This window comes from Gopherus flavomarginatus (assembly GCF_025201925.1).
Source record: "Gopherus flavomarginatus isolate rGopFla2 chromosome 13 unlocalized genomic scaffold, rGopFla2.mat.asm SUPER_13_unloc_1, whole genome shotgun sequence".
Taxonomy (NCBI): domain Eukaryota; kingdom Metazoa; phylum Chordata; order Testudines; family Testudinidae; genus Gopherus; species Gopherus flavomarginatus.
Genome location: NW_026114609.1, coordinates 2,859,666 through 2,883,882, shown reverse-complemented (window position 1 = coordinate 2,883,882; position 24,217 = coordinate 2,859,666). Strand labels below are relative to the sequence as shown.

General features: G+C 47.4%; 3 non-coding genes across 3 annotated transcripts; 1 reads left to right on the top strand and 2 right to left on the bottom strand.

Moving 5' to 3' along the window:
* Positions 1–12,553: 12,553 nt before the first annotated feature.
* On the bottom strand, positions 12,554–12,626 carry TRNAK-UUU (transfer RNA lysine (anticodon UUU)). The gene has a single exon. It is a non-coding gene; the product is annotated as a tRNA-Lys (tRNA).
* A 2,298-nt stretch (positions 12,627–14,924) lies between these two features.
* TRNAG-UCC (transfer RNA glycine (anticodon UCC)) lies at positions 14,925–14,996 on the top strand. The gene has a single exon. It is a non-coding gene; the product is annotated as a tRNA-Gly (tRNA).
* An 8,891-nt stretch (positions 14,997–23,887) lies between these two features.
* Positions 23,888–23,960, bottom strand: TRNAK-UUU (transfer RNA lysine (anticodon UUU)). Its single transcript has one exon. It is a non-coding gene; the product is annotated as a tRNA-Lys (tRNA).
* Positions 23,961–24,217: the final 257 nt, after the last annotated feature.

Genomic DNA, 24,217 nt, shown 5'->3' with positions numbered 1-24,217 from the left:
ACTAACATTCTGGACTTTGTAAGCAACCTACAAAGCACCCTCCGACACTCTTTAGCCCTTGCTAGAGAGAACCTAAAGGATGCTCAAGAAGAGCAAAAGGCCTGGTATGACAGACATGCCAGAGATCGGTCCTTCAAGGTAGGAGACCAGGTTATGGTCTTGAAGGCGCAACAGGCCCATAAGATGGAAGCATCATGGGAAGGGCCATTCACGGTCCAAGAGCGCCTGGGAGCTGTAAACTACCTCATAGCATTTCCCAATTCCTCACTAAAGCCTAAAGTGTACCATGTTAATTCTCTCAAGCCTTTCTATTCCAGAGACTTACAGGTTTGTCAGTTTACAGTCCAGGGAGATGATGCTGAGTGGCCTGACGGTGTCTACTACGACGGGAAAAAAGACGGTGGCGTGGAAGAGGTGAACCTCTCAACCACCCTGGAACGTCTGCAACGGCAACAAATCAAGGAGCTGTGCACTAGCTTCGCCCCATTGTTCTCAGCCACCCCAGGACGGACTGAACGGGCATACCACTCCATTGATACAGGTAATGCTCACCCAATCAGAACCCCACCCTACCGAGTGTCTCCTCATGCCCAAGCTGCTATAGAACGGGAGATCCAGAACATGCTACAAATGGGTATAATCCGCTCATCTACCAGTGCATGGGCATCTCCAGTGGTTCTGGTACCCAAACCAGATGGGGAAATACGCTTTTGCGTGGACTACCGTAAGCTAAATGCGGTAACTCGTCCGGACAACTATCCAATGCCACGCACCGATGAGCTATTGGAAAAGCTGGGACGTGCCCAGTTCATCTCTACAATAGACTTAACCAAGGGGTACTGGCAAGTACCGCTAGATGAACCTGCCAAGGAGAGGTCAGCATTCGTCACCCATGTGGGGGTGTATGAATTCAATGTCCTTCCTTTCGGCCTTCGAAATGCACCCGCCACCTTCCAGAGGCTGGTAGATGGTCTACTAGCTGGACTGGGAGAATTTGCAGTTGCCTACCTCGATGATGTGGCCATTTTTTCAGACTCCTGGCCCGAACACCTACTACACCTGGAAAAGGTCTTTGAGCGCATCAGGCAGGCAGGACTAACTGTTAAGGCCAAAAAGTGTCAAATAGGCCAAAACAGAGTGACTTACCTGGGGCACCAGGTGGGTCAAGGAACCATAAACCCCCTACAGGCCAAGGTGGATGCTATCCAAAAGTGGCCTGTCCCACGGTCCAAGAAGCAGGTCCAATCCTTCTTAGGCTTGGCCGGATACTACAGGCGATTTGTACCACACTACAGCCAAATCGCTGCCCCATTGACCGACCTGACCAAAAAGACCCAGCCAAATGCCGTTAAGTGGACTGATGAGTGTCAAAAGGCCTTTACCCAGCTTAAGGCGATGCTCATGTCTGACCCTGTGCTCAGGGCCCCGGATTTTGACAAGCCATTCCTAGTAACCACAGATGCATCTGAGCGTGGTATAGGAGCAGTGCTCATGCAGGAAGCAACAGATCACAACTTCCATCCTGTCGTGTTTCTCAGCAAGAAACTGTCTGAGAGGGAAAGTCACTGGTCAGTCAGTGAAAAGGAATGCTATGCCATTGTGTACGCCCTGGAAAAGCTACGCCCATATGTTTGGGGACGGCGGTTCCAACTACAAACTGACCATGCTGCACTAAAGTGGCTTCATACTGCCAAGGGGAACAACAAGAAACTTCTTCGTTGGAGTTTAGCTCTCCAAGATTTTGATTTTGAAATTCAACACATCACAGGAGCTTCTAATAAAGTTGCTGATGCACTCTCCCGTGAGAGTTTCCCAGAATTCGGTAGTTAAAAAGTGTTCTTAAAATGTAGAAATCTGTTAGTTATATACTTAGTAGTATATGTAAAGGTGCATGTGTTGTAGTAATCTGTTTATTTTCAAGTTCTAGAAGGAAATCGCCGCCAGTGAGCTTCCCCACTGTCTGCAATTTGGGGGGCGTGTCATAAACAGATAGCTAAGGGTTAATGTCTCTTTCACCTGAAGCACCTGACCAGAGGACCAATCAGGAAACCGGATTTTTTCAACTTTGGGTGGAGGGAATTTAGTCTCTGAGTCTTTGTTTTCTGCCTGCCTGCTTTCTCTGAGCTTTGGAGAAGTAGTTCTACTTTCTAATCTTCTGTTTCTAAGTGTAAGGACAAAGAGATCAGATAGTAAGTTCTATGGTTTTCTTTTCTTTGGTATTTGCATGAATATAAGTGCTGGAGTGCTTTGATTTGTATTCTTTTTGAATAAGGCTGTTTATTCAATATTCTTTTAAGCAATTGACCCTGTGTTGTATCATCTAATACAGAGAGAACATTTGTATGTATTTTTCTTTCTTTTAAGACCTGTTGGAGTTTTTCTTTACTTCAGGGAAATTGAGTCTGTACTCACCAGGGAATTGGTGGGAGGAAGAAGTCAAGGGGAGATCTGTGTGTTGGATTGCTAGCCTGACTTTGCATTCCCTCTGGGGGAATAGGAAAGTACTTTTTGTTTCCAGGATTGGGAACAGAGAGGGAGATTCACTCTGTTTGAATTCACAGAGCTTGTGTCTGTGTATCTCTCCAGGAGCACCTGGAGGGGGGAAGGGAAAAAGGATTATTTCCCTTTGTTGTGAGACTCAAGGGATTTGGGTCTTGGGGTCCCCAGGAAAGGTTTTTCAGGGGGACCAGAGTGCCCCAAAACACTCTAATTTTTTGGGTGGTGGCAGCAGGTACCAGGTCCAAGCAGGTAACTAAGCATGCTAACCCCCATATTTTGGACGCTAAGGTCCAAATCTGGGACTAGGTTATAACAAACACACAACAGCTTCTATAGTACCTCACTGGTTACTTAAAAGTTTATATCACGTAGTTCCCTTAAAGTGTCCAGCCTCAGGCCTCCGTCCAGACACACCTGTGGGATATGATGATGATTCCTGAAAATCTGACTTCATCATATAAAAGAAAAGGTTCTTCTGATTCCAAAGGATCAGCCAGATACCAAGGTTCAATTATAACTTAGATCTTACCCAAAATACACGCCACAGCCAATTCTCATTAACTAAGCTAAAATTTATTAAAAAATAAGAGAGTGTTGTTTAAAAGATCCATATACATACAGACTTGAATTTAATTCTTGAGTTTCAGATGCATAGCAGAGGTGAGCTTGTAGTTGCCAAGAGTCCTTTTAGAAATTGTCTATAGGTTATAGTCCAATTTCCATATTCAGGGTGGCTCTCCCTCTTGAAACCCAAAGCAGATCTGAGATGAGAAGGATCGTGTCCCAGGGTTCTTATACATTTCCAGCAGCCTTTCGGCCTGAGAAAACAATAGGCTTAACTCCTTCTCCCAAACATCCTGGCAATTAGCACAGAGTCATTTATCCATTAAACAGTTCAGATACAGGTTACCACAACCGTCAAAGAGATACATAGACAATAATACTATTTTACTTGAGTATCATCATAAATGCTAATATTCCTTTTTTGATCCTTCAATTAAAACTATAGCAATAGACAAGACTCGTTTGCTTACATCACAAGACCTGAGCAAACATCTCCCCTTCTACCTCTGACAATGCAGACTTGCATTTCAAAGCTCTGTTCATTTACAGATCTTCCTAACCAGTCCTTAAGGTTCACCCACGGGTCAGGTCAGTTGGTGAGGTGAGTTAATTAACCCTTACTGGCCCTGTCACCTTTCACTGAGATTTTATAGTACACTCATAATGTCACAGCCCTGTCCCTGCTGAAACCGCCACTCCCCAGGCCCCTTCCAGAGCTGAGGAGGGAAGCCAGCGCCCCACCCTCACTCGAACCACCGCTCCCCACTGGCCTCCCAGAGCTGGCGAGAGAACCAAGCCTCCCGCCCCCGCTCCATCCGACCCTTCCCAGAACTCTCAGAGCCGGAGAGGGAAGCCAGTGCCCCTCCCCCACTTGATCTGCCACTTCCCAGGCCCCTCCCAGGGCTGAGGATGGAAACAAGAGCCCCTCCCACTGAAGGAGTCGCCAGTCCTAAGGCCCCTCCCACAGCTGGGGAGGGAAGCCAGCGCCCCACCCCCGCTCGAACTACCACTCCCCGCTCCCCTCCCTGAGCTGGGGAGGGAACCCAGCCCCCACCCCCGCTCGAACCGCCACTCCCCACGCCCCTCCCAACCATTGGAGTGATCTCTGGTTAGCAGGCATATAGGTTCTTTTATTGTTTAATATGTTCTCTCTGTAACGCCTTTACCTTGAGAATCACTGTTTGCTGGCCATGGGCTGTATCCTACCTTAACTAGGGGCAGTTCTGCTGTTCCTAGCCTCTGAGGAAGAAAGGCCAAGCAGGCCTGCTGAGGGAGAGGATCTGCCTTAGTGGGGAATTCACACTGTAGGCAGGGAGCAGTGCAGCCTGGAGATACTACAGCTAGGAGCCAGAGAGATGTGGGTTTCTACCCAAGAGAGGTGCCAGCTGGACAGTCTGAGAACAGGTGCCCTTGCTGGACCACAGAGGGGGAATACAGGTACAATGGCCCTGAATAAGGACAGAGAGAGCACAAGGAAACAATAAGACATCATCTGTCATCCTGATAGTGATCTCAGCACACAACCTGCCTAACCATTAGCATGTGTTTCTAGGCTTCATAGAACAAGGGAGTTGTACGGAGGGATGGGAAGGAGGATAACCAGGTTGGCCAGGGGATGTTTATGAGGAGTTCTTCCAAAGAGCAAGGGACAAAGCCCAGAACCACAGAAATGTCAGAGTGGAAGGGAGCTCAAGAAGTAATCAGCTCCAGCCCTCGGCCTATGACAGTGTTGCTTCGGATTTGAGGGGTGCGTGTACCCTAGAACAAGAGCAACCCAACTACAAACATATTATGTACATTCAGCCACCCTGAAGTAATGAAATAGACCACCACACAGTTAAGGGTTATTTTCGAGACAGGAGCAAGGTCATACCTAGCTACCTCATAGCTCATTCAGCCCCTGCTTCTGCTTAGTATTTAAAAACTCCATATTGGCCCTATCACTGCTGGCCTAGATTTCTCCTCCTGTCCCTTTCTTGTCAGGTCAGATGAGGTAGCTGAGAGGTTAAAGTGATGGACTGCTAATCCACTGTGCTCTGCACGCATGAGTTCAAATCCCATCCTCACGGGATGCTTTTAGTCTTCACCTCACCCCTCCTTTATAGACAACCATCTCCCCTTTGGTACAATGACAAATCAAACAATAATGCTTCTTGCAAACAAAAACCTTCTCAGAAACTCAGACAACCCTCTCTCCTCCCCATCCCCGGCTTTAAATAAAATATCTAAATCTCAGATTTCTAAAAAAAAAAATTCTCTAGTTCTGTATTTCTTAGTTTTTATCTCAAGAGGTAACATCCTCATAATCTCCCCCGAACACCCTGGAACCTCCTCAAATTATAAAAATACCCCATTTCTCAGCAATGCCACGACAGTGACCCACAGCTAGAATGTCTAGGGTAAGTTGTCCTGAAGAAGGCAACTCAAACATTTTCTCCCTGCTTCCCTTGGCAAGGTCTGACTGGGAAAAGAAAATTCCCCAAACTGAAAATTTTCTGCTGAAAAACCAGTACTAGTCTGTTTGAGGACTTTGATTTAAATGTATTATTGCTATTCTCTTCTGATTTATCTCATTTCAGTCTTTGTCCTCCAGATGTGTTTCCAGCTGTTGAGTTGTGGGGGAGAGAGGCCAATTCATAAAGTCTCTACTTCCCTTTCATAGTTTCTTCCAACTTGCTAGGAAGTACCTTTGCTACGACATGAGTCAAGCACTGTCCATTGTCTCTGTGCTATCTCGGAGAAGTCTGCATTGTACACGGTTCCTGGAATAGTCCTTGGGAGTGTGGATACCTTGAATGGGCCAGCAGCAAGTCTGTCTCCTCCATTTTTGCACCTGAAAGGCTGGTCTGGGCATTTCCCAACCTCATAACATATTTCTGTAATGCACACAGAGCAAACTTCATAACTTCCCAAACCAATGTGAGCACATAGAATGCAAGAAGACATTAATGTTCAGTAGATGAACAGTTCAAGATTTTTAAAATGATCCCTCACCAGGCAGACTTTGTTCAAAACATATCATCACTATATGAGAGTGGTGAATATGGGGCTTGCAGGGTGCTGCTTTGAGCACAGCTTGCCACTCCTGGGCTTACATTGCAATGGGAACGTACCCTTAGAGTCCATCTCTCCTGGGATAAAGATGGCAGGATGGCTGGCCTGGGTCATCTGACTTGGGCTCATTATGCTAAGGCTGAGAGGCTAAAAACTGTGGTGCAGATATTTGTGTTCACACTGAAGCCTGGGTTCAGAAACCCTCACCCCTCGTGGGGTCTCAGAGGTTGGGCTCAAGTCCATATGTCTGCACTGTCATTTTATAGTCTTGCAGCCCCAGCCCCATACGCCTGAGTCAGCTGACCCAGGCTTTGAGACAGGTGCCCTGGGTGTGTTAATCACAGTGTAGACATCATGTTAGGGTACGTCTCCAGTGCAATGAAACATCCAGGGCAGGGCTGGGTTGGAGTAATCAAGGTCATGTGGCTTGGGCTGTAAAGTTGCAGTGTATGTGTCTCGGCTCAGGCTCAGTACCCTGCTCTAGGAACCCAGAAGGTTGGGAGGGAGTTTAGCAAGTGGAAATGGTAAAACCGCAGGGAAGTATTACCCTGGAGTCATGTCAGTTCTCCATTGGTCTGTCTGCTTTTTGGGGCAGGGATAATAACTCCCAGTGGTGCCTTGTTAAGTGGCTTTTGCGGCACCTGCTCTTGGCTGCTGTCAGAAGACAAGATTCAGAGCTAGATGGTCCTTTGGTCTAGCCCAGTGTGGTTTTTCTTATGGTTTAAATTACACTCCAGGCACTGATAATAGAGTTACTGAAAGTTTAGGAGTTAGCAGCTGGTAGGTCGTGGATGACCCCCCGGGACTGGGACAGGGACAGGGACAGGGACAAGGGCAGGGTCAGGTCTGGGCTCTCACACCAAATGCTCTTTGTGGCTGCCAGAATCTGTGGGCGGCTCATTTAGGTTACACTGAGTGTGAAGTCCTGCTTTGTGCACCGTGTATGAGAATGAAAATCCTAAACTGGCCTTTGAAATAACGAATGCAGCAGGATGTGTTATTGCCCCTGCCCCAAAGCAGACAGACCAATAGAGAAATGCCATTGAATCCAGGGTAATACTCAGTGATTTCCCCAGGAATTGAAATTAGGGGGGGTGTTTGAATTTACAGGGAGAGTGTCAGGTCCAATGAGATAAATAAAAGAGATATGAATAAAGTAAATGTTTTGTTAGGATTATGCAAATTTAACATAAGGATAATGCAAGTTACACCAAAACACATAACAGATCTAGATTTCTAAAAAAAAAAAAAAATTAAAAAGTGTATTTAATTTAAATTGACTTTTGAAAAGTAAGCCATCATGGGATAAGAGGGCAGTCTTCTCATGGATCAGTAACTGGTTAAAAGATGGGAAACAAAGGGTAGGAATAAATTATCAGTTTTCAGAATGGAGAGAGATAAATAGTGGTATCCTTGAGTGGTCAGTTCGAGGACCAGTACTGTTCAACATATTCATCTGGAAAAATGGGTAAACAGTGAGGAGGCAAAATTTGCAGATAATGCAGAACTATTCAAGATAGTTAAGTCCCAGGCAGACTGCGAAGAGCTACAAAAGGATCTCACAAAACTGGGTGACTGGGCAACAAAATGGCAAATTAAATTCAATGTTGATAAATGCAAAGTAATGCACGTGGGAAAGCAATCTCAACTATACATACAAAATGATATTATCTGAATTAGCTGTTAACACTCATGAAAGAGATCTTGGAGTCATTGTGGATAGTTCTCTGAAACATCCACTCAATGTGCAGCAGCAGTCACAAAAGCAAACAATGTTGGGAATCATTAAGAAAGGGATAGATAATAAGACAGAAAATATCACATTGCCTCGATAGAAATCCATGGTACGCCCACACGTTGCATATTGTGTGCAGATCTGGTCACCCATCCTAAAAATATATTTATTGGAATTGGAAAAGGTACAGAGATGGGCAACTAAAATGATCAGGGGTACGAAACAGGAGGAGAGATTAAAATGACTGGGAATTTTCAGCTTAGAAAAGAGATGACTAATGGGGATATGACAGAGGTCTACAAAATCCTGACTGATGCGAAGAAAGTGAATAAGGAAATTTTATTTAATCCTTCACATAACAGAAGAACTAGCAGTCACCCAATGAAATTAATAGGCAGCAGGTTTTAAAAAAAACAAAAGGAAGTACTTCTTCACACAATATAAGGTCAACCCAGGGAACTCTTTGCCAGGGGATGCTGTGATGACCAAAACTATAACAGGATTATAAAAAGAACTAGATAAATTCCTGGAGAATAGGTCCATCTGTGGCTATTAGCCAGGATGGGGAGTGATGCAATACCATGCTCTGAGTGTCCCTAGCCTGTTTACCAGAAGCTGGGAATGGGCAACAGGGAATGGTCACTTGATGATTACCTGTTCTGTTCATTCCCTCTGGGACACCTGGCCTTGACCACTGTTGTAAGACAGGGTACTGGGCTATATGGACCATTGGTCTGACCCAGTATGACCATTCTTATGTAAAAATGAATGATAATAATAAAAATGTTTAGTACAGAAACTCCCCAGTATAATGACCTCCCAAGATAGCAACAATGTGGGATAACAACCTGGGCAAATAATTCATTTTAAAAATCTTGGCCTACTAGGAAACATATTTATATAAGTTTCCATTCCCAGTCACAAATCTAGCATTCTGGAGTAAAGTGACTAAAATATAGTCCAACAAACAAATGTTTATTTAACACGCCCCTCACTTTTCCCTCCACCGCACTCCACTCACCGGTGTTGTCCTTGGTCAGGGGAGACTCAGAGTTCAGAGGTGCTTTCACGTGAGTACACCTGCCAGGTGGGGGACAAGAAGGCACCTTGCTTGTTCCTCCAGCTGCTCACTGTTCCCTCTGGCCACGGCTGTTCGTTGTACCACTATTCACTCCACCGCTCTGTTGCCAAAGGCCCTGCACAGTCACCTTCTGCTGCCACCGTGACCTCTGCAAGTTGGTCTCTTGAGGTTCCACCAGCTCTCAGTCATTTCAGCTGAGCTCTCATTGGGGGAACCTCGCAGCTAGTGCAGTCTGGGCTGTCTCTTCCACAAAACCGCTGTCCCACAGGAACACTGTCCCCACAACAGGACTAAGCACTTAGACTTGATTGTCAGTGATTTCAGCTGCTGTGGTCAATTAACAGAACAAAATACTATCTATGGAGCCTAATCAGCTCTGTCTTTAAACAGTGGAGAGGGACAGGTCCCCACCCTCTCTCTTGATGTCTTCAAATCATCACAGGCTACAGTTCTACTGCCCTTTATTCAAACAATAAGAACAACATTTCATCCCCTCCCGCCCCCACATTCAAGTGGTTTGTAACCCAACCTCAGCCAAAATCTATCACTTGGACAACACAGCTCTGTTTGCTGGATACCTAGGTAGATTAGGTGTGAATGTAAATAGAATCTAGCCCTGAAGCCTTTCCCTGCAGCCCCAGCTCATCACTAGCTGTCAGAGAGAGCTCATTTAGACTTTGCTTACAAATCATCATTTGAAATTAATAGGTTGGCCAACACCACCGAAATGAATGCACTGGCATCATAAAAAACAGCTGTATAAGGAAGCAAGGAAGCTAGTCTATGTTCATACTTTTCAAATCTATTATACTTTTTCAGACACACATATTTAATCATACACTGTATAAGCTTTTAAAGTGTGTATTAATGTTTCAGTTTAAATTCAGATTTCCAAACAGTCAGTGAATTGGTATGTAACTAGCTCACAAAACTGGAGGGGTTGTGTGCAGGGAAATCACCGTTAATACTTCATTGCGGTTTTACCTTTTTTGCTTGCTAAACTCCCTCCCAACTTTGAGGGGTCCCAGAGCCCAGTATTGAGCCTGAGCTGAAACATCTACACTGCAGATTTACCACCCCACAGCCAAAGCCTTGGGAGCCTAGGCTGGCATGGGGCAGTGTCATAACATTTTTTCCCAGATCTGGACCTTAGCGTCCAAAACATGGGTGTTAGCATGAAAACCTCCAAGCCTAGTTACCAGCTTGGACCTGGTATCGCTGCCACCAGCTAGGAATTATACAGTGCCTAGCTCACTGTGGTCTCCCCAAAACCTTCCCTGGGGGACCCCCAGACTCAGAAGCCTTGAGTCTTACAACAAAGGGAAATAACCCCCTCCCCTTGTTTCCTTGTTACTTCCTCCCAGGCTCCCCTCCCTGGACGACCCTAGGAGATTCCCTGCTTCCAGTCCTGGAAACACAAGTACCGAGAGATCTAATCTCTCTTCCCCCTCACCCAGAGGGTATGCAAAGTCAGGCTTAGTAAATCTAACACAAAGAGATTTTTCCCCCTGACTTCTTCCTCCCACCAATTCCCTGGTGAGCTGCAGACACAATTCCCTGGAGTCCCCACTAAAGAAAAACTCCAACAGGTCTTAAAAAGAAAGCTTTATATAAAAAGAATGAAAAAGGACATAAAATATAGTCTCTGTAATAAGGTGACAATATACAGGGTCAATTGCTTAAAGGAAAAAAAAATGAATAAACAACCTTATTCCAAAAGAATACAATTTAACACATTCCAGCAACAACACACATGTAAATACAAAAGAAAAACAATATAAACCTATTGTCTTACTATCCTTGTACTTACAACTTGGAAACAGAAGGTTAGAAATCCTGGAGATAGAAAAATCACTCTCAGAGCCGAGAGGGCACAGACATAAGACAAAGAACAAAGAACTCACACCCAAAACTTCCCTCCACCCAGGTTTGAAAAAGCCTTGTTTCCTGATTGATCCTCTGGTCAGGTGTTTCAGGTTCCCTGTGTTAACCCTTTACAGGTAAAAGAACATTAACCCGTAGCTATCTGTTTATGACAGGCAGCCTTCAGTGATTCATTGCAGTCTGGACATAGCACAGCATTATGTCTACATTGTCATAAACATACTCAAGTCACTATTCTCAAACCCTGGGTCAGTTGATTCAGGCTTGTGGGGCTTGTGCTGCAGGGTTATAAAATTACAGTGTAGACACTTGGGCTTGAGCCCAGCCTCCAAGACCCCATGAAGGGTGAGGGTCTCCGAGCCTGAGCTCCAGTCTGAGCCTAAATGTCTGCACTGCAGTTTTTAGCCTCACAACCTGAGCCCCAGGAGTCCAAGTCAGATGATCCAGGCCAGCCGGGCCTCAGGGGTTTTATCACAGTATAGATGCCCTCTCAGAATATGTCTACATTGCAATGTAAGCCCAGGGTTAGCAGAAGTCATGTCAGCAGCCCCAACTCATAAACCTAAACTACAAGGAAAAGACCCACCCCCAAATAAGCTGGGCAGTTTCCTTCTCTCTACAGTTCGTAAGTCCAGCAACCAAAAGTCCTTTAACATGAGCTATCCCTGCTCTTCACCCCACTCACAGCTGTTGTCCTTAGTCAGTGCAAGCCCAGAGGTGCCTCTATAGAGTTCACCTGCCATCCTGGGTGGAAAAGGGGGAAAATAAGAAGGCACCATACTCATTATGTTGTCTAGGGACTCACTCATCCCTTCACTGCCACCCTGTCCTAACATTGATCTAACACCTAAATTTTAGTATTAGGACCCAGGGCCCAGCCCACTTGGCTTTGGAACCCCTTTCCCCTGCCTAGCGAATGCTATTGAATTGAGGGTGAGCCCCTCAATCGGGGTCTGCCAAGCACAGTTGGGCTGCCCTCAAATCACACAACAAGGATAACAACCCTTTATTTCTCCTGCCCGAATAACAAGGAGACTGGGAATCCAACGCCAGGCAAAAGTGATCATTTCGGCAAGCAATCCAACCTATTTCCAACATACTGTAAAATCCACATGCAGACTCATACATGAAACCTTGCAAGAAAATCTTCCTGAGGGAGTCTGAGGCACCTGCTGCTGGAGGGAAGGAGGGAGCCGTGGGTTGGGACTGAGATGCAGCGTGAGGAGGAGGGGCCTGTGGGTTGGGATCGAGGAGCAGTGTAAGGAGGAGAGAGTTGTGGGTTGGGATTGTGGGGCACTGGGAATAGGAGGGGTATGTGGATTGGGACAGAGGAGAAGGATGAAGAGGAGTAGGCTCTGGTTGGGAGTGAGGAGCAGAGTGCATAGGAGGGACAGAGGGTTGGGATTGAGGGGCACTGGGAAAAGAAGGGACATGGGTTTGGGCTGTAGAGCATCCTCGTTTGGGAATCCAGCAGGAAAGGGGAAGGCAGCAGGTGATTCCAGTTCCTTAGGGATATTCTGTGTGTTTGTATGTGTGTGTGTGCAGGGAAGGAACATGCTATATGCCCAGAGGCCTTTATTCCTCCAGGCTGCAAGGACAGAGGGGCTGTTAGGAAGTTGCCCCTTCAAACCCACACACAAAAAGGCCTTTCTGAGGAAAGGGAAAATCCTGAAGAGAAAGAGGAACATCAAAGAGGACTCCAGAAAGACAATATAAGATCCTTATGAGTAGTTAATCACCTGACCAGGGACTTTAACCCTGGGCCCTCAGATTAAAAGTCTGACGCTCTGCCAACTGAGTTAGCCAGGCTCACAAAGGAGAAGAGCAAGTTGGTGCAGAAGATAAACTAGTGAAGAAAACAAGAGCAGGAAACAATAGGGGAAACCTGCTGCTCTGTGTGGCCTGGTCAACATTACGAGTTCATATCGAATTTAGCAGCATTAAATCGCATTAACCCTGCACCCATCCACAAAACGAAGCCCTTTCTATCGATATAAAGGGCTCTTAGTACCAATATCTGTACTCCTCCCCAATGAGGGTAGTAGCGCTGAAATCGGTATTGCCATGTTGGATTAGGTTAGTGTTGCAGCAATTAGATGGTATTGGCCTCCAGGTGCTCTCCCACAGTGCACCATTGTGACCGCTCTGGACAGCAATCTGAACTTGGATGCACTGGCCAGATAGACAGGAAAAGCCCTGCAAACTTTTGAATTTAAATTTCCTGTTTGCCCAGCATGGAGTGCCGATCAGCACAGGTGACCATGCAGTCCCAGAATCAAAAAAGAGCTCCAGCATGGACCGTACGGGACATACTGAAGCTGATCTCTATATGGGGAGATGAATCTGTTCTATCAGAACTCCGTTTCAAAAGACGAAATGTCAAAACATTTGAAAAAATCTCCAAGGTTATGACAAACAGAGGCCACAGCAGGGACTCAACACAGTGCTGAAACTTAAGGAGCTGAGACAAGCGTACCAGAAAGCCAAAGAATGAAATGGATGCTCACAGAGGGAGGGGCGACTGTTGACTGTAGCTATCACACAGTTCCCACACTCTCCGAAAACCATTTGAATTCTTGGCTGAGTTCCCAAATCCTGAAGGGTCAAAAACATTGTTGCGGGTGGTTGAGGGTATATGTTGTTCCACCCGCCCCCCCGTGAAAGCAAACGAAAAAAAATTGTTTCTCGCCTTTTTTCAATGTCATTGTACGTCTATTGGATTCTGCTGGCAAACATGGTGCTGCAGCGCTACATAGCAACATCCCTTTTCCTTCCCTTTCCTTCCGGACGGCAGACAGTACAGTAGGACTGGTATCCTTCATCATCATCCCGTGAGTGTTCCTGGCCGGCCTCGGTGAGGTCGGCCGGGGGTGCCTGGGCAAAAATGAGAATGACTCCCAGGTCATTCTCTTCTTTAAGCTTTGTCTAATGGAGATTCAGTCCTGCCTGGAATATCATAGCAGCTGGAGGCTTCCCTCCCCTCCCCCCTTGAAACTCTGCTTGCAGAGGCAATAAAGTCAGTGTTGTTTCAAATTCATGCATTCTTTATTACTTCATCACACAAATGGGGGGACAACTGACATGTAACCCAAGAGGGTTGGAGGAGGAGGGAAGCAAGGGATGGGGTTGTTGCAGGGGCACCCACTAGAATGGCATGCAGCTCATCATTTCTGTGGGATGTCTGGGGCTCTGACTGGGAGCGGCCGTTGGCCTCTCAGTCTTTAGTAGACTTGCCTGATAGTCTAGACAGGATTGACTCTCCCTTTAGACAAAACTTAAAGAAGGGAATGACCCGGAGAGTCTTTCCCATTTGAGTCCATGCACCCCAGGCAGACCTCACCGAGGCCGGCCAGGAGCACCCATGACAGCAGCAGATGGTACAGTAAACTGGTAACTGTCATTGTCAACTTGCAAAGCAGCAGACTGCACGGTATGGTTGGTAATCATCTTTGCTAACTTGCAAAAGGCAAGAGGATGTTGGTGTGTAGCACTGCAGTAGCGCGCCTGTCAGCACCATCCAGTAGACATACGGCAACAGTGAAAAAAGGCTGAATGGCTCCATGGTTGCCATGCTATGGTGTCTGCCAGGGCAATCCAGGGAAAAGGGCACGAAATGATTGTTTGCCGTTGCATTCACGGAGGGAGGAGTGAGTGACGACATTTACCCAGAATCACCCACGACACTGTTTTTGCCTCATCAGGCATTGGGATCTCAACCCAGAATTCCAATGGGCAGGGGAGACTGCAAGAACTATGGGATAGCTACGGGATAGCTACCCACAGTGCAACGCTCCAGAAATCGACGCTAGCCTCGGTACATGGAAGCACATAGCCGAATTAATGTGCTTACTGGGGCCGCGTGCACTCGACTTTATACAATCTGTTTCCAAAAACTGGTTTCTGTAAAATCGGAATAATCCCGTAGTGTAGACATACCCTGTGATTAACAACTTTGGTGGCTAATTGAAAGGCTGATGGTTCAAACTCAAGTGAAGATGGAGGCGTTTTTTTTTAGTGATGAGAATCCAGTACATTTTACCACACCGAAAATCTCCTCAATGCTGCTCTAGCCTCATTGGGCAAGCATAAGTAACACTTTTCCCAGATGCATTGGTGGTATAGTGGTGAGCATAGCTGCCTTCCAAGCAGTTGACCAGGGTTTGATTCCCAGCCAATGCACTGATGTGGTGTTTTCTCCCCTGGGACTTGGTTTAATTTCAGTCACATTGTATCAGTTTAGCAATGGAATGAGAGAATCAGTGTCCTGCAGGTCATTCAAAACACAATGGAGGAAGAAAGGGGTGGGACTAGACAATAAGTCGTTGGAGTTATCCTGGTATTACAATGTTTGTTTTATTTTTTTAAAAAAACTTCCTTTACTTCCCTCTCCCTTTTAGACTTAGAGCCTTTAAGGTCAGAAGGGAGCAATGCGATCATCTAGTCCAACCTGCTGCACCTTACAGGCCAAAAGACCCCCCTCTCCTCCTGTAATAGACCCGGGAAGGGAGGCAGCTCTGTGCACTGCTCCTACCCCAGGCAGCACATGGACGACCTCTGCTCCGCTCCCTCAATGAGTGTGCAGAGATGTGCCGGCAGCACTAAGGTGGCTCCCTGCCCACACTGCTTCCGTCCCTCTGTGCCACTCCCAGAAATGGCCGGCATGTCCCAGCATCCCCTGGGGTGGGGGGAGTGTCTCCATTCACTACCCCTGCCCCGAGTACTAACTCCCCAGCTCCCATTGGCCAGGAACTGCAGCCAATGGGAGCTCTGGGGGCAGTGCCTGCAGGCAACAGCGCAAGGAGACCCCCTGGCACGGCTCACCTAGGAGCTGCTGACACAGGGTTGTGTGTACTGGTCACTTTGGGAGCTGCACTGCCTGGGGTAAGCGCCACCCCTCCTGCACCCCAACCCCCTCCCCCAGTGCAGAGTCAGCACCCCGCACCCAAATTTCCTCCCATAGCTTTGCTTGCCTTCCTTTCACCCAGAACCATCCTTCTTCTCCTGGGATGCAAGTAGCCATCCCTGGGAAGCCAAGTGGCAGGCACAGGATTCTACCTCCCAGTAGCCAACCCCACCACCCCAGGCTTTGCAGAACGAATGGTGGCACTCTACTAACCCCACTTAGCCGCACTGAGGCACTTAGCTTCTGCCCTGCCTTCCTCAGCTCGACTTTCCTCTTTTGCCCCATTCCTGCCTCACTTCCTCCTTTGGCAAATCATACAAAGGAGGCCAGCAGGAAGAGCCTGCCTCCGTAGGCCAACCTCCAAGGGCAGAGGAAGCCAAGCCACAAGGCTTCAAAAGGTGACTCTCCAAGATCATCTAGCTTTCCCCTGCTGATGCCAAGGCTTTTTCCTCAGCTCATTTCTCCACCCTCTGCCATGCAGGGGTTAGGGTTATGCAGGTGTTACCCAAAATTGGGCCAGCTATTAAGCGTAGGGAGGACTAATGACCCACCAGAGTCTGGCAGATAGCAGCACATTTATTATACTGATAGCTAAGCTCAAAATAAGTGGGGGAGGAGGGGTAACACTCACACTGACATACTCATGCTCCCAGGACAGGCACATCACTGCAGATGTCAGGATTCTGCAAGGTAAGTGTCTCACAGCACAGCTATGGACGGTGCGATGAAGGTAAGTCTTCCTGAGGCACAGTGAAATACAACGCAGAGAACCACTGGCCAGGCGGTCTGGGCAAAGGGTATTCACTGGAGGTACAAGCTTGTGAGTGACTCCTGAGCACATGGCCCCTTCCCCTTTTAAGGGCCTACACCTCATGGCCTGCGACTAGAGATGACTTGGCTGCATCTGGTTGGTCACACTCCACCTTGGGCAGTGTCCATGCTCTGGGTCTGTGAGTGCTGCCTAATTAGAGTCCCAGACACCTTGTCTACCTGGGAGCTCTTCTGCTCTTCAACCAGAACATTCATCCCACGAGCAGTCCAGGAGGGAGCAGGACGGGAAAAGCCACTTCACAGGCATTCAGAGAAGGAGAGGAGACAAAAGTGGGAATGGGGGGAATATAACAAACCTTTTGAGCATAGAAATCACTGCTGCTCCTAAAACAGCAGGGACAGGCCAGTAGGAGCTGGGAATATTAAGCCCTCATGTTTCTGCCCGGTTTCAAACCAGGGACTTTTTGTGTGTTAGACAAATGCGATAACCACTACACTACAGAAACTCTGTTACAGTGCTCTTCCCCTCCCTTCATAAGAATGGCCATACTGGGTCAGACCAAAAGTCCATTCAACCCTGCATCATATCTGACAACAGTGGCCAATACCAGATGCCCCAGAGGGATGGAACCTAACAGGTAATGATGAAGTGATCTCTCTCCTGCCATCCATCTCCACCCTCTGACAAACAGAGGCTAGGGATCCCACTCCTTACCCATCCTGGCTAATAGCCATTCATGGACTTAACCTCCACTAATTCATCTGCAAAAAGAAAGAGGAGTACTTGTGGCACCTTAGAGACTAACAAATTAATTTGAGCATAAGCTTTCATGGTCTAAAACCCACTTCATTGGATGCATGCAGTGGAAAATACAGCAGGAAGATAGATAGATAGATATACACAGAGAACATGAAAAAATGGGTGTTGCCATACACACTATAACGAGAGTGAGCAGTTAAGGTGAGCTATTATCAGCAGGAGAGAAAAACTTTTGTAGTGATAATCAGGATGGCCCATTTCCAACAGCTGACAAGAAGGTGTGAGTAACAGTAGGGGGACAAATAAACATGGGGAAATAGTTTGACTTTGTGCAATGACCCATCCACTCCCAGTCTTTACTCTAGCCTAATTTAATGGTGTCCAGTTTGCAAATTAATTCCAATTCAGTAGTCTCTCGTTGGAGTCTGTTTTTGAAGGTTATTTGTTGTAATATTGCGACTTTTAGGTCTATCATCAAGTGACCAGGGAGATTGAAGTGTTCTCCGACAGATTTTTGAATGTTATAATTCTTGACATGTGATTCGTGCCCATTTATTATTTTATGTAGAGACTGTCTGGTTTGGCCAATGTACATGGCAGAGGAGCATTGTTGGCACATAATAGCATATATCACGTTGGTAGATATGCAGGTGAATGAGCCTCTGATAGTGTGGCTGATGTGATTAGGTCCTATAATGGCGTCCCCTGAATAGATATGTGGACAGAGTTGGCAACAGGCTTTGTTGCAAGGATAGGTTCGTGGGTTAGTGTTTTTGTTGTCTGGTTGCTGGTAAGTATTTGCTTCAGGTTGGGGGGCTGTCTTAAGCAAGGACTGGCCTGTCTCCCAAGATCTGTGAGAGTGAGGGATCGTCCTTTAGGATAGCTTGTAGATCCTTGATGATGCGCTGGAGAGGTTTCAGTTGGGGGCTGAAGGTGACGGCTAGTGGCGTTCTGTTACTTGCTTTGTTGGGCCTTTCCTCTAGTAGGTGATTTCTGGGTACTCTTCTGGCTCTGTCAATCTGTTTCTTCACTTCAGCAGGTGGATTTTGTAGTTGTAAGAACACTTGATAGAGATCTTGTAGGTGTTTGTCTTTGTCTGAGGGGTTGGAGAAAATACGGTTCTATGTTAGAGCTTGGCTGTAGACCATGGATCGTGTGGTGTGTCCTGGATGGAAGCTGGAGGCATGTAGGTAAGTATAGAGGTCAGTAGGTTTCCAGTACAGGGTGGTGTTCACGTGACCATCGCTAATTAGCACTGTAGTGTCCAGGAAGTGGATCTCTTGTGTGGACTGGTCCAGGCTGAGGTTGACGGTGGGATGGAAATTCTTGAAATCATGGTGGAATTCCTCAAGGGCTTCTTTTCCATGGGTCCAGATGATGAAGATGTCATCAGTGTAGTGCAAGTAGAGTAGGGGCGTTAGGGGATGAGAGCTGAGGAAGCGCTGTTCTAAGTCAGCCATAAAAATTTTGGCATACTGTGGGGCCATGTGAGTACCCATAGCAGTGCCGTTGACTTGAAGGTATACGTTGTCCCCAAATGTGAAATAGTTGTGGGTGAGGACAAAGTCACAAAGTTCAGTCACCAATTTGCTGTGACATTATTGAGGATACTGTTCCTGATGGCTTGTAATCCATCTTTGTTGGTGTAGAGGGCTTCTATCTCTATAGTGGCCAAGATGGTGTTTTCTGGAAGATCACCAATGGACTGTAGTTTCCTCAGGAAATCAGTGGTGTCTCAAAGATAGCTAGGAGTGCTGGTAGCATAGGGCCTGAGGAGGGAGTCTACATAGCCAAACAATCCTGCTGTCAGAGTGCCAATGCCTGAGATGATGGGGCATCCAGGATTTCCAGGTTTATGGGTAGACGACAGAATACCCCTGGTTGGAGTTCTAGGGGTGTGTCTGTGCAGATTTGTTCTTGTGCTTTTTCAGTGAGTTTTTTGAGCAGATGGTGTTGTTTCTTTTGGTAATCATCAGTGGGATCAGAGGGTAATGGCTTGTAGAATGTGGTGTAGAATGATGACAACAGCACCTCCTTTGTCAGCCTTTTTGATTATGATGTCAGAGTTGTTGCTCAAATAAATTTGTTAGTCTCTAAGGTGCCACAAGTACTCCTCGGTCTTTTTGCTGATACAGACTAACATGGCCTCCATTCTGAAACCTGTAAATTTATCTAGTTCTCTTTTAAACACTGTTATAGTCCTAGCCTTCACAATCCCCTCAGGCAAGGAGTTCCACACGTTGACTGTGTCTGTGTGATGAAGAATTTCCTTGCATTTGTTTTAAACTTACTGCCTACTAATTTCCTTTGGTGGCTCCTAGGTCTTATATTATGGGATCAAGTAAATAACTTTTCCTTATTCACTTTCTCCACACCACTCATGATTTTATATACCTTTATCATATCCCCTCTTAGTCTTCTCTTTTCCAAGATGAAAAGTTCTAGTCTCTTTAATCTCTCCTCATATGGGACCCATTCCAAACCCCTAATCATTTTAGTTGCCCTTCTCTGAACCTTTTCTAATGCCAGTAAATCTTTTTTGAAATGAGGAGACCACATCTGTACGCAGTATTCATTTTTATATGGATTTATATAAAGGCAGTAAGATATTCTCTATCTTACTCTCTTTTTTTAATGATTCCTAACATCCTGTTTGCTTTTTTGACTGCTGCTGCATACTGCGTGGTCGGCTTCAGTGAACTATCCATGATGACTCCAAGATCTCTTTCCTGATTAGGTGTAGCTAAATTAGCCCCCATCATATTGTATGTATAGTGGGGGTATTTTTTCCAATGTGCATTACTTTACATTTATCCACATTAAATTTCATTTGCCATTTTGTTGCCCAGTCACAGTTTTGTGATACTTCTCTGAAGTTCTTCACTGTCTGCTTTGGTCTTAACTATCTTGAGCAGTTTAGTATCATCTGCAAATTTTGCCACCTCACTGTTTACCCCTTTCTCCAGATCGTTTATGAATAAATTGAATAGGATTGGTCCTAGGACTGACCACTGGGGAACACCACTAGTACCCCTCTCCATTCTGAACACACCGATGGGCAAACCTGGAGAGAGAGGTGGCAGCCCTTCGATAGGTCAGCTGGTAGAGCAAATGACTGGAGCCGGCACTCAGGAAGTCATCCTGACGTCACCCTTCTGACTCCAGCTTGAAGGAGAGCTTCTTTTTCTTCCCCTTGCTGACAAAGAGCAAGAGAAGAAAGAAAGGTCAGGTGGGCCAACTCGGTGCACAAGTCCATGCTGTCTTTTCCTGCTTGGGAGCCTGAAATGAGGGATTTGTGGTGAGTAAAGGCACTGCTGTGCTTCCAGAGAAAAGCCCACTGCTGCACACAGAGAGCATGCCAAAGCACAGGAGTGAATCAGGAACCTCTAGATTGCCAGTCTAACACTCTCGCAACTGAGCTAAGTCAGCACCCTAATGGCACTTTTTGGGCCTGCTGCTTCTCTATCTGGGATATTTTTGTCAGCCCTGGCACACAAAAAGGGCATCATTGCTAGCGCCCATGAAGGCAAGATGAACTTTTGTCTGCCCTGCTCAGCTTCACTTGCTCCCTCACCCAATTCCTGCCTTAGATCCTGGGTTACCTGGTGGCTGAAGATGGTCCATTGTCTCAAGCAGTGCCAGAATCTGACATAGTGCCCATGGGCAGCCTTTGCTCTGCACATGCTGGCCGTGCACATATGCAAATACTTTAAAGTGCCTGTCAGTAAGCTCTGGGGACAGTTGCTCACCTTCAGAGGAAGCTCCCTAAAATTGGCCTATCACACCCACTGGTACATTGACCCCTGTTCAGATTGAGCCAAAGGGGGGTGGCTCACTGCTCTGGCTGCCGCTGCTGTGAGGGCAGCCACTGTTGCAGATGAAGCCATCCTGCAAGCACCTTCCACCAAGCCACCCACTGAAAATCCTGTAGGGTGTAAGGTGGGAATAGAAGAACACTTGGGGGGCGGGTTCCTAACCTCTTAATCAGCAGGTAAGTATGCCCAGTGGTCTGTGATGGGATGTTAGATGGGATGGGATCTGAGTTACTATAGAGAATTCTTTCCTGGGTCCTGGCTGGTGAGTCTTGCCCACTTACTCAGGGTTTAGCTGATCGCCATATTTGGGGTCAGGAAGGAATTTTCCTCCAGGGCAGGTTGGCAGAGGCCCTGGAGGTTTTTCGTCTTCCTCTGCAGCATAGGGCATGAGTCACTTGCTGGAGGATTCTCTGCAGCTTGAGGTCTTCAAACCACAATTTGAGGACTTCAATAACTCAGACACAGGTTAGAGGTTTGTTATAGAAGTGGATGGGTGAGATTCTGTGGCCTGCATTGAGCAGGAGGTCAGACTAGATTATCATAATGGTCCCTTCTGACCTTAAAGTCTATGAGTCTATGAGTCTACTCCTCCCACTTCTGCCACCATCCGCCATCCCATACCCGGTGCTGCATCCAGTGGGGTCAAAAAAAATACGGCCATATCGGAAGAGTCAGCTGGGTTCTTTGCTGTTGCCCCAAAATTTATCTCGGGCCTGAACTGCCCTCCAGCTCAGCCACCACTGAAAATTGAAAAAACAAAAAAGTAGAGCCGTACAAGCCCACCAGACCCAACACCCCTTCTAATACGGCAGAAAAGCCACACTTCTCCTGACTAGATAGGGACATCCTATTGCTCCACAAGAGGTGGAAGGCCATCGTGTTCGGTCTCAGCAGCACTCGTGGAGCTGGGGGAAACACATGGCTGAGGAAATTCCCCACAGATGGGTCTTGAGCACCACAACTTTGTAGGTAATGACACAATCCACTTATGTCACTGGCCAAACCATTTCTCACAGGCCTGCAACCATTTCTCCCACTTCGCGTTCCCCACCATGTCCCCAGCCGAACGCTAGAAGGCCCAGCCATTAACCTGCCCATTCTTGCAGCCCTCCTCTTCCACCCTGACTGATAGGGGGAAGTATTGAGCCTCCCTCCCTTAGGCCCTTCAGCATTCCTGGGGACACCAACACCGCACAAGTGACTTTGGGCCAGTAGGTCAACCAGCAGTGCTGCCTCCTAGGCCAGGCTGCAGCCCAGCTTCAGGACTCAGAGGAAATGCAGCTCGCATCCCTACCTACAGGACCCCAGGCACGGCCAGGCTTCTGGATCAAACATCCCCTCTTGTGCTCAAGTCACAATAGCTAGTGGGGAAAAGATAAGCTTTCATGGCTTTTCAGAAAGCAAGATAGAGACTTGGAAGACCCAGCAGGGTTTGTGGCACAGGAATTGTCCTCAGATCCCACTGAGACTTCAAGTCAGATTGCAGAATTCAAAGTCCTGAGTGCTGGCCCTTACACCATGGGACCAGTAGGGAACACCCAGACCTCTGCTGAGTTCTGATGAGGATGACCCTGTGCGGGTAGCACTGCATTTACTCACCAAGTTGTCACACAGCAGTTTGCTGCAGCTCCCAGAGGCCTTTCTTAATCCAGACTGAGGCCATGTCTACATCTAAAATTTTGCAGCGCTGGTTGTTACAGCTGTATTAGTACAGCTGTATAGGGCCAGCGCTGCAGAGTGGCCACACTTACAGCAACCAGCGCTGCAAGTGGTGTTAGATGTGGCCACACTGCAGCGCTGTTGGGCGGCTTCAAGGGGTTTTGGGGAAGGCGAGAGCAAACCGGGGAAGGAGACCAGCTTCGCCGCGGTTTGCTCTCGCGTTCCGCGAACCACCCTGCAAACCGCAGGGAAGGAGACCTGCTTGCTCGGGGGTTCGGCGAACGCGAGAGCAAACCGGGGAAGGAGACCAGCTTCGCCGCGGTTTGCTCTCACGTTCCCCGAGCAAGCAGGTCTCCTTCCCTGCGGTTTGCAGGGTGGTTCGCGGAACGCGAGAGCAAACCGCGGCGAAGCTGGTCTCCTTTCCCGGTTTGCTCTCGCGTTCCCCGAACCCCCGAGCAAGCAGGTCTCCTTCCCTGCGGTTTGCAGGGTGGTTCGCGGAACGCGAGAGCAAACCGCGGCGAAGCTGGTCTCCTTTCCCGGTTTGCTCTCGCGTTCCCCGAACCCCCGAGCAAGCAGGTCTCCTTCCCTGCGGTTTGCAGGGTGGTTCGCGGAACGCGAGAGCAAACCGCGGCGAAGCAGGTCTCCTTCCCCGGTTTGCTCTCGCGTTCGCCGAACCACCCAGCAAACCTCAGGGAAGGAGACCTGCTTGCTCGGGGTTCGGGGAACGCGAGAGCAAGCCGGGGAAGGAGACCAGCTTGATTACCGGAGGCTTCCTCAGGTATGCTGGGATACCTGCTTATTCCACGGAGGTCAAGAAAAGCGCTGGTAAGTGACTATACTTGATTACCAGCGCTGGATCACCAGCGCTGGATCCTCTACACCCGAGACAAAGCGGGAGTACGGCCAGCGCTGCAAACAGGGAGTTGCAGCGCTGGTGGTGCCCTGCAGATGTGTACACCTCCTAAGTTGCAGCGCTGTAACTCCCTCACCAGCGCTGCAACTTTCTGATGTAGACAAGCCCTGAGAGACCAGTGGGCATGTGAGGAAGTTGCCCCTTCAGTCCCAGGCAGTACACAGCCCTTCCTGGGGAAAAAAAAAGGTGTTGTCAAGTAACATCCTGGAGAGATGCCTTCTTTCATTTTGAGGGGAATGGTTCCCTTTTCACCTGGCCAGGGACTTGAACCCTGGACCCTCAGATTAAAAGTCTGATGCTCTACCAACTGAGCTAGCCAGGCTCACATGTAAAAGAAACAAATTTAGTGCACAAGAGAAACTAGTCATGAAAATGAAGACAAGAAACAATACAGAAAACCTGCTATTCTCGCTCTCTTAGCAGTCCTAGCCCCAGCCTGCTCCTCCATCCGGCACCCTGAGGCCTTATTCGTTTTTTAGTTAAATATCAAATCCAGTAGAAAACACAGTTATACAAAGCAAAACGAAATCACAAACAGAAATGTCATTGGAAATACAAAAATAAAAAAGTGAAATGCAA